The 8,773-nt window shown below is 34.8% G+C and overlaps 1 long non-coding RNA gene across 1 annotated transcript; it reads left to right on the top strand.

Annotated features, from left to right (window-relative positions):
- Positions 1-3,225: 3,225 nt before the first annotated feature.
- Positions 3,226-4,188, top strand: LOC120782154. Its single transcript, XR_005706230.1, has 2 exons — positions 3,226-3,917; positions 3,987-4,188. It is a non-coding gene; the product is annotated as an uncharacterized LOC120782154 (long non-coding RNA).
- The last annotated feature ends 4,585 nt before the right edge of the window (positions 4,189-8,773 follow it).

Below are 8,773 nucleotides of genomic sequence, written 5' to 3'. Positions count from 1 at the left end.
AGAGCTCGAGTTGCCGCGAGAAACGCGAGTGACCATAGCGCAACTTCGTTCTAGATATGATAACAGGTCAAACTCCTACTTATCCAGAATAGACCCTGACATACCCAATGTATGTCCTGCATGCAACGAGTCCCCGCATGACACTGACCACCTATTTGTAAGCCCTACCAACCCCACTCATCTAACACCCTTTTCCCTTTGGTCTGACCCCGTCAAAACAGCACGTTTCCTGGGCCTCCCGTTATATGACGTCGACGACAACACAGATAACCCTTACCATCCTAACGGGGATTGGGAAACCGTTAAAACAAAAACTAACTGACCGAAGGAATACCGACTTGTCTCTTGATAGTCTGTTCTCCTTCACTCCTCATACGAACGCTATTATCACTAAAGTACAGAGCCGCAACAAAATCCTTAAGTCGCGAGACGGCAGCATATAGGAAAAGGGCACAGAAACGTTGTTGGCAACATACAAGGCAATCGGACGGCTGGTCCATAACTACGCCGCACCAATATGGTCGCCTGAATGCAGTGAAACGCAAACGAGGTAGCTGCAAACTTATCATAACACTGCACTCCGGATGCCTCTTAATGTCTCCCATCAAACCCCTGCATAGAGAGGTCTGTATGCCTCCACTAAAGAAGTCAACTTAACTAATCCTTACCATCCTAACGGGGATTACCTGTTTTCTTTAGCAAAAATTGTATGTTAATTATTTCGGTTTTATCAACATTGTTACGGACAGAACAGGTTGTGTACAGGATACATCAGATTTTGCGTTAGTTTTCATGCTTGGTCAGGCGTTAAATACATTGTATGTTGATTTATTTTGTACTTAGTGCTGGGAATAAATTACATCAATTGGGCTCTTTTTACTTGTAGTTTTAGCTCAGGGATCTTATCCGATATATGTGTTTGCTGCAGCTACTGGTGAATATCCAAAATTTTTAATGCCTTTTAATACTTCAACAGGTGTATTTTTACTGCTTACCTCCTTTTCGAGTGGATTAAAGTTACAGAGTTGAAGCACCCGCCCGTTCCAGAAATTAAGTTTGAATTACGAACATAAAATCGGTGTTAACCAGTAAATGAATCGATAATGTAAACGCGAGATAGTTTTTGGAAACTTTTTCCATATTTATGAAAATTTATTGAATATATGTATGCTTCAAATTGATATCCTTGGTGTATTTTTGTCTATAATCCCTAAAATACACATTTAAACCAGCGTTTGAAAAACTACGCTACTCTCGTAGCATTTCCATTTTACTCTTGCTACCGCTCTCACTTTGTCGGGAGCCACAGCGTAGCCTTAGTATAACAATGTAAAGTATGTGCTCTACTCTGCTCCGAGTTTTGTTAGGTAAAAAACTATAGCTGGAGCGGGAGTAAAAAATTAAATTCTGCGCTATGCTCTGGCGTAGCGGTAGCAAAAAATTGAGAGCGGTAGCACAGCAGAGCAAATGAAAATTTTCATGTGCTACAGCTTCCGAATGTGTTTGTTGTTTTTTTTTCGTTTTTGCTATTTTCTGACATTTACAAGTATGGTACAATGGTACGATTTGGCTTAAAATTGGTGGGGAGGTAGTTTAGAAGCCGGGTAAGGACATAGGATACATTTTATCTCTTTATACTAAATTTCAATACAGCTCATAAATACAAAAATTATATTTCAAATCATAAGCATTTGTTCAAAATTTATGTAAGAATCATTTGAAAATTTTAGTAATTCAAAAATAGAAAGAAATAAGTAAAAATTTTCATTTCCAAACATGCTTAGTATATGGGTTATACTGATTTTGCTTCTTAACCAGGTAGTTTTTTTTTAAGACAGCCCGTCCGATATATTTAATATCACAACAAAAAATGGCATTGGAATTTTCATCGTCAAGGCACTGCGATGCTTTGCTGGATTATTGGTCAAGGACGCAAATGCATTCATAACAAACCAAACGCGATATCTAACATAAAGATATAACGGAATAATTGGAGTGTTGATAAAGGTTTATTATAATTTTAGATATACAAGAAATCTTTTCGATTCTTTGCAATATACATTGAAGTATGTATATGCGTACAATTTCAAACTGATTCTTCCTAAAAATTATAAAATTACTAAATATTGAATGGTAGAATAGAACTGCAAATACGCAGTGCAATGGATTAAAACTGGTACTGGTAATCAGTAGATGAATATTAACCACGTGTATTCCAAAAAGATAAAGGCGAGGTATCTAAACCTGATTCTTCCGCGAAATTCGCATTTTTTTGTATAACTTGACAAGAGCTCCAGCGTCTAAAGTCTAAGCGATGTCATATAAATACCCATCTGATCTGTAGGAATTTAAAGATAAAAAACCAAGATTGTAGTGTATTTTCTATGGAAAATTTTTACGTGCCTCGGTCCAGTTCTTAATGTTAATATGTAGGGCTAAAATTTTCAGGGAATTTTTTTTTTTGGGGTATTTCCAAGGAAATTTCGTGACGGGACCGAACAAAATTAATAATTCAAAAAAATAAAAGCACCCTAATGTTTATAAAAAGGGGGAAAGTATGTATATGCAGTTAAAATTAATTTCGAAAATTCATAGTAATTGAGTATTGTAATACATTTGGAATAGATGATGTTCTTGGTAATATAAAAATGGTAAATATTTTACATAATAAAAAAAATTTTATAATTTATTCAATTATTATCTAATTCACTTTATTAATATATTTCTGAAAATATTTGATTTTAGATTTATAAAGGCACTTGACGCAACAAGTGCCAAAATGATTTGCATAACATTGTTTTGTTTGAATTATTCAATTAATTCAAATAATATGCCAGAAAATAGCAAAAAGAAAAAAAAAGCAACAAACACATGCGGGAGCTGTAGCACATGAAAATTTTCATTTGCTCTGCTGTGCTACCGCTCCCAATTTTTTGCTACTGCTACGCCAGAGCATAGCGCAGAATTTAATTTTTTGCTCCCGCTCCAGCTATAGTTTTTTACCTAACAAAACTCGGAGCAGAGTAGAGCACATACTTTACATTGTTATGCTAAGGCTATGCTGCGGCTCTCGACAAAGTGAGAGCGGTAGCGATAGCATAGCAATAATTTTAGAAATTTTGCTGCAACGGAGTAGTAAATGAGAACCCTGATTTAAACATACATAGTTATGTAAATTAGGACAGCCTTATAAATTTTTTCTCATAAACATTTAAAAACGTCGTTTTTTTAAATTTCCACAACTCACTCAAAAACGGATAGTTTACGACAAAAATCGATTTTGCGGTTTCAACGATTTTCTAAGTAGCCGGAATGTATTTCATCGAGTCGGTGAGTTCAATTCCAATACAAATTTTGTTTCCTATATGGTTTCAATAATTTCAACGTAAAGTGAATAGCTTCAAGTTGCAGTCGTCATGGTCATAAAATATAATGGATTTATATACTTACATACATATGTATATTTTAATAAACAATCCGTAAATATAACGATACCGACAATCGAAAGTGTGCAAAACTATGTACATACATACATACATACATATATATGTATGTCATCAGCTCTGTTGACTTGACAGCCAACTTGAACCACGACTTGAATTGAAAAATTTATATTGTGGTAAGTGTGAGTGTATTGGAACCTGAAAACAACTTCTTGATCGTGTAACGTCCGGGATAGGCGTAATTCTATATAAACAATTGAGGCACTTCACCATCTTACCCATACATGCAGACATAGGCCGCTTTCGACAATGCAAACTGCAACTTTTGAAAATTAGCTGTGTTAGCTGAAATATCATTGCAAGTGATTTATGTTAAAAATAATTTTAATATTCAGCATTATCGCAAACTTCGCGTTAATGCCATTTCCCTTGGCTGATAACCAGAAATTGAAAAACCGGAGCATAAAGTTATATGTAAGTTTAACTCTGAATATGCAGACATAATAATTCTGGTAACATGTAGTTTACCATCAATTTCTTAAGCAAACAGAGGAAGACGGGTTATGTCTGCGCAGACCCGATGAAGTGCGTGAGCTATTTTAGCTTCTTCATCCTAGTGGATAGGACCTTCTCAGATGGCCACGGAAAATGTCAACGAGGAAGCTCAAAACGTTTTAACTAACCAAATGTAACAGCCCAGATGGAATAAATATGTTGATGTTAAATCATCATCTCGATTATGCAATTTCAACAAGGTACTTAACCTGCCGCTATGTGGAAAAACTGAAAAGAGATCAACTTCTTAAACCTGGGGGTAATCCTTGGATACGGTCAAGCTTAAAATGTTATTAGGATACTTAGAAAAATTTATAATACCTATTGCTCAAAATTAGAGGTGACCGATCGTATCACAGGAATTGATGATTTGTGTTTAAGGGGGTAGTAGGGTAATTTGGCATTTTTTTGACATTTTTTTATAGAAATTTTATTCTACAATAGAACTTTTTTCACATATCATGAGGTATATCGTGGAGTGTATTAACAATTGTTTTCGGAATTTTTTGATGACATCTGTCGGAGAAATGGCTGGGTGAATGATATGCGTTTTTTCACTGGCGGACACGATTTCTCATGTTTGGATCATCTGAAACACAAAAACCCAATTTTTTCATAAAAAGTACCTGAATGGTTATTGTCCCTACTAGAATCATGAAAAAATGTTGATAAATAAAAAAGTAATTAACGTTTTTTTTTTTCTTTTTTAATTTTTCCCCATGTTTTTTTTACATATGTACATACATTTTGTCATAACATTGTCAATAAATTAGAAAAAATTATGAATCTAGCAGGGACGATAGCCGTTTTGTGAACATTAAAAAAAATTAAGCAAATCGGTTGAGTAGTTCGACCGGAATCATGTCCGCCAGTTTGAAAAAGTGTATTTTGAGCAAAACGTTTTTAAAGTTTGAGGTGTGCACTCCGAGCGCTCCGAACGTCAAGCGGTATTATTATTTTTGGGCCTTTTTCGAAACCTTCCAATGGTAAACTGGGTTTCTAAATTAATGCTAAGGGTATAAGGGAACAGAAAATGCAAAAAAAAAAGGAAAAAATAAATTTGAAAAAAGAATACCCTACAGACATCTTAAAAGTAAAAAAAAAAAAAACAGTTTTTCAACCGTTCTCGCTTCTGCTACTATGAGACAAACAATCAGCCCTATTCTGCATTTCGATTACGTTCCCGCTCTACGCTCCGTCTGAAACGAAAATAGGTATTCTGAGTTACGATTGGATTGAAAGAGGAAGAGGAAGAGCTGTAGCTCTTTCGAAGTCAGCTGTTTGCCTTGAAACGTGTGAAAATGAAACATAACAAAGCAAAATACACAAATTATTGTTGGTTTATTAAAATAAAGAAATTATATCTCGTTTTTTTTAAACACTAACATGGAATCAGTAGCGGCAGCGATATTACTTGAGGAGGAGAGCAATGCATTATTCAAAATATGCCCTACATTATTCTATTAAATAAAAACAATTGCATTCAGTGCATTTTTCAGCTCCTATATTAGAAAAGTAAATGCTTTTTATTTCATTTCACAGCTCGTTATATAAATGAATAATAGTAAAATAAATAAAAGGCTAACAATTAAAAATTACTACTTTGAATCCGGCTTATAATTTGGATCTAATCTTAGCATTTGCATTTTTATTTCTACTTTTCCTTCACCAGCTCTTTCTTAATTCTGTTGTGTCGCTTCTGTTCTTCAAGTTGCTTCACTGCAGTCTCCGCCAAAGTTTCTGAGAACGATTCATGTGCCGTAAATATGAAGTAACTTCTTCCATTTTACCAAAGGCAGCTTCATTGAATTTTTTCGTCTCTGCATAAAATTCTTTTTGATTTGTATCTGTTGCTTAAGTAATGAAGAAGTGCTCTGATTGTCTGCTCTCGCCTCTCTATTTTGGCTTCTAGCTCTACTGGTTGAAGGGATATCATCCCTTTCCAAACCCGTCAAAGCTATCACCTTTTCATCAAGTGGGCTTATGCGTTGTAAACGACAAGAACCTCCACCGGTGCTCATCCTTTCTTTTTTGTTATGCGATAATTTTCGCTTCATGTAGCATTTTCAGTCAATCCAGACCTGCACGAAAACGTTAAATTTAACTTAATTTTTTAAAATTATTTGTAGGTAATACCCTACCTCCATGTATTGGAATCTTTTGTTGGTGGGCCAAGTGCATTTAAATTCCTTGCAACCTCCTCCCAAAACTCCTGTACTTCTTTCTTCGGTCGCTTTTGGAAGCCCTGCGCAATATCTCTTTTCGTGGCCATCATATCACACAATTTTTCGTATTGCTCTGCCGTTGTTACTTTTGACCTGCAAACATATCAAAAAATATAATTTAAGCACAAACAACCAAGGACACCACCATTATGTCTTTTACAACTATAATCATAAAGTTTTACTTACATATTTGAGGAAATTATTTTATCCAAGTGCACGAAAATGAATATATAACGGCTTTCCGCCGACAAAACTTCAACGTACAAAAACGTAATTACGATCGCAATGCAGAATACATAGAATTGGAATTTTCGAAGTTGAATCGAAACGCAGAATACCAAAGTTGCCAATCGGAGAAAATTTCGATTCGAGTAGAAATGCAGAATAGGGCTGAATAGAAATATTGATCTTAACCTCTTTGTGAACGACAGCAAAATATGGCCAATAAACCCAAATTAAATTCGGCAGTCTACAACTTCACTATTGACTGCAATTATAATCAATGTTGTCTGAGGTACAATATCGTTAAATCGCTGGCCAAGTAGTACTTGCGTCACATGAATACACCATGACACATTACAAAATGTCAATGTCTACAGAAAAACACCTGCACAATCGGTCAAGGAACACAACGGATTGACCTAGAAGCAGCGTATGTAGAGATGCTTCCGCAGAAATCATCCTTTTCCTGCCCATGGGATATCAGACAAAAGCTTGAGTTGCCAGAATAAACTTTGACATACTGAGATGTTCTGCAGTGTTCCTGCATAACATTTACCACCTCTTACAAGCCTTGTGAAACCAACGAGTCTAATACCCCCCCTCCCTTGATCTGCTCTAAAGAGTGTTTACACTCCCCGCTGCAACAACAGTCGGTCAGATAGGTTTTAGCCAGTATTTTTTTTTTTTGGAGATTCACATAAAATTAAAATTGAAACAAAACATTTAAATTTCTAATTTATTGTATGTTCATGCAGACGTGCGTCAACCATATGCAAGTGAGGAAGGCAATCTATTTTGGCAGCTGCTTTCAAATGCCAAACAAAAAAACAATCAGAAATCAGTAACAATTATGAATACATATATAAATACTTAAATCTAGAACCATTAACAATACCTAATACAGTTAAAAGTACTTTAAATGTAATAATTAATAAAATCAGCGAACTCCGGGCAAACATCGCGTTATTATTAAAGATAACATGATGGCCGTGCTGCTTAAACGAATTTCCATTCTGGTTGTGCATTGAAAATTGAAGGTGAAGTCTGATGCGACGAAATAGAGGGTATTCGTTGTTGTTGAGACATTTCCGTGTTGTAGTTATGTGGGTCGAAATAGTAAACAATTGTATAGTTTACGCTTGCACTTTCGAGGTATCCAATTCTAAATGTTGAAGATAGCACGAGGTTAAACCAACAGCGGCTTCAACTTTCCATCATCTTAGAAAGCAATTAATTTTGCAATAAATTTTATAACGTTCATAAAAAATCAACGATAATTGTAGAAGAGACAAAAAACATTAGGAAAATTAACATTTATATGATACAATTTACAATAATCCTCTGGATAGGGAAACCTATACATAATAGACTTTGGGAAACTTAAACATTGCGCCCTATTTTAAATAATTGTTTAGTATTATAAATCTGCTGAGGGAACAAATCAAATTGTTCTCATAAGCATAATCACAGATACATAACTACAAGTAGTCTATCTGACTTCAAAAGAGTTGCATCAATTAAAAAATATTTAAACCTATTGACGTACAGAATCGAGTACTTAACAACGTAACTTTTAAGCCTCGTTTCAATGGTATAACTTAAAAACCATTATTTCAATATAAAGTAAATTGCTTTTTCATTGCGACAGGTCGTGTACCAAAGTATATATATCATGGCCGACAAGAAACAGTTGCTGACTATATACTTCCGACTTTATGAGATGTTTATCCAATCAGCGTGGTTTTGATTTCTTACTTTTCCTTTTATATGATTGACTTTACGGGCTCCGTGGATATGGTGAATCTCTTAAACGCGGTAACTGATTTTTTTTTTAAGTTTTATAGCGTGCGAAAATTGCTTACCGTTTCCAACACCGAAAAAGTCTTTACGCGATATATAAATTTATTTGTATTGTTTTTTTTTTAGCTTTGTTCACTGAATTTGATGTATATCGAAAGACCGCACGTAAAATTTTAGATTGAAATACCCTCTCACTTTTTAAATAATTTGTAATCCCCACAATAATTACCGAGCGTTAACCATTGTAAATTTTAAACGTTTAAAAAAGTTTGTACCGCGTATGTGTAAAGCACCTGACGTACAAAATGTTACTATATCTCATGAAGTGAACCCAATGAGGTGTTTCGCAAGCTGATAAAATTTTTGTCGTGGGGCTTGAGCTCTAAATGGTTGGTTTCATCATAAAGAACGTTTTTTTCGCAGTCACTCTATATAATGTTGTAATGTCCGCCAACGTTCAAAATATCACTCCATGGTATAATTTCCTTATTAACCAATACAGTATTTTAATTAGATATTCATTGTTGC

Source organism: Bactrocera tryoni, unplaced genomic scaffold (assembly GCF_016617805.1).
Source record: "Bactrocera tryoni isolate S06 unplaced genomic scaffold, CSIRO_BtryS06_freeze2 scaffold_964, whole genome shotgun sequence".
In the NCBI taxonomy this organism is placed as follows: Eukaryota; Metazoa; Arthropoda; class Insecta; order Diptera; family Tephritidae; genus Bactrocera; species Bactrocera tryoni.
Note: the sequence above shows the minus strand (reverse complement) of the source record. Positions and strands in the feature narration are given on the sequence as shown.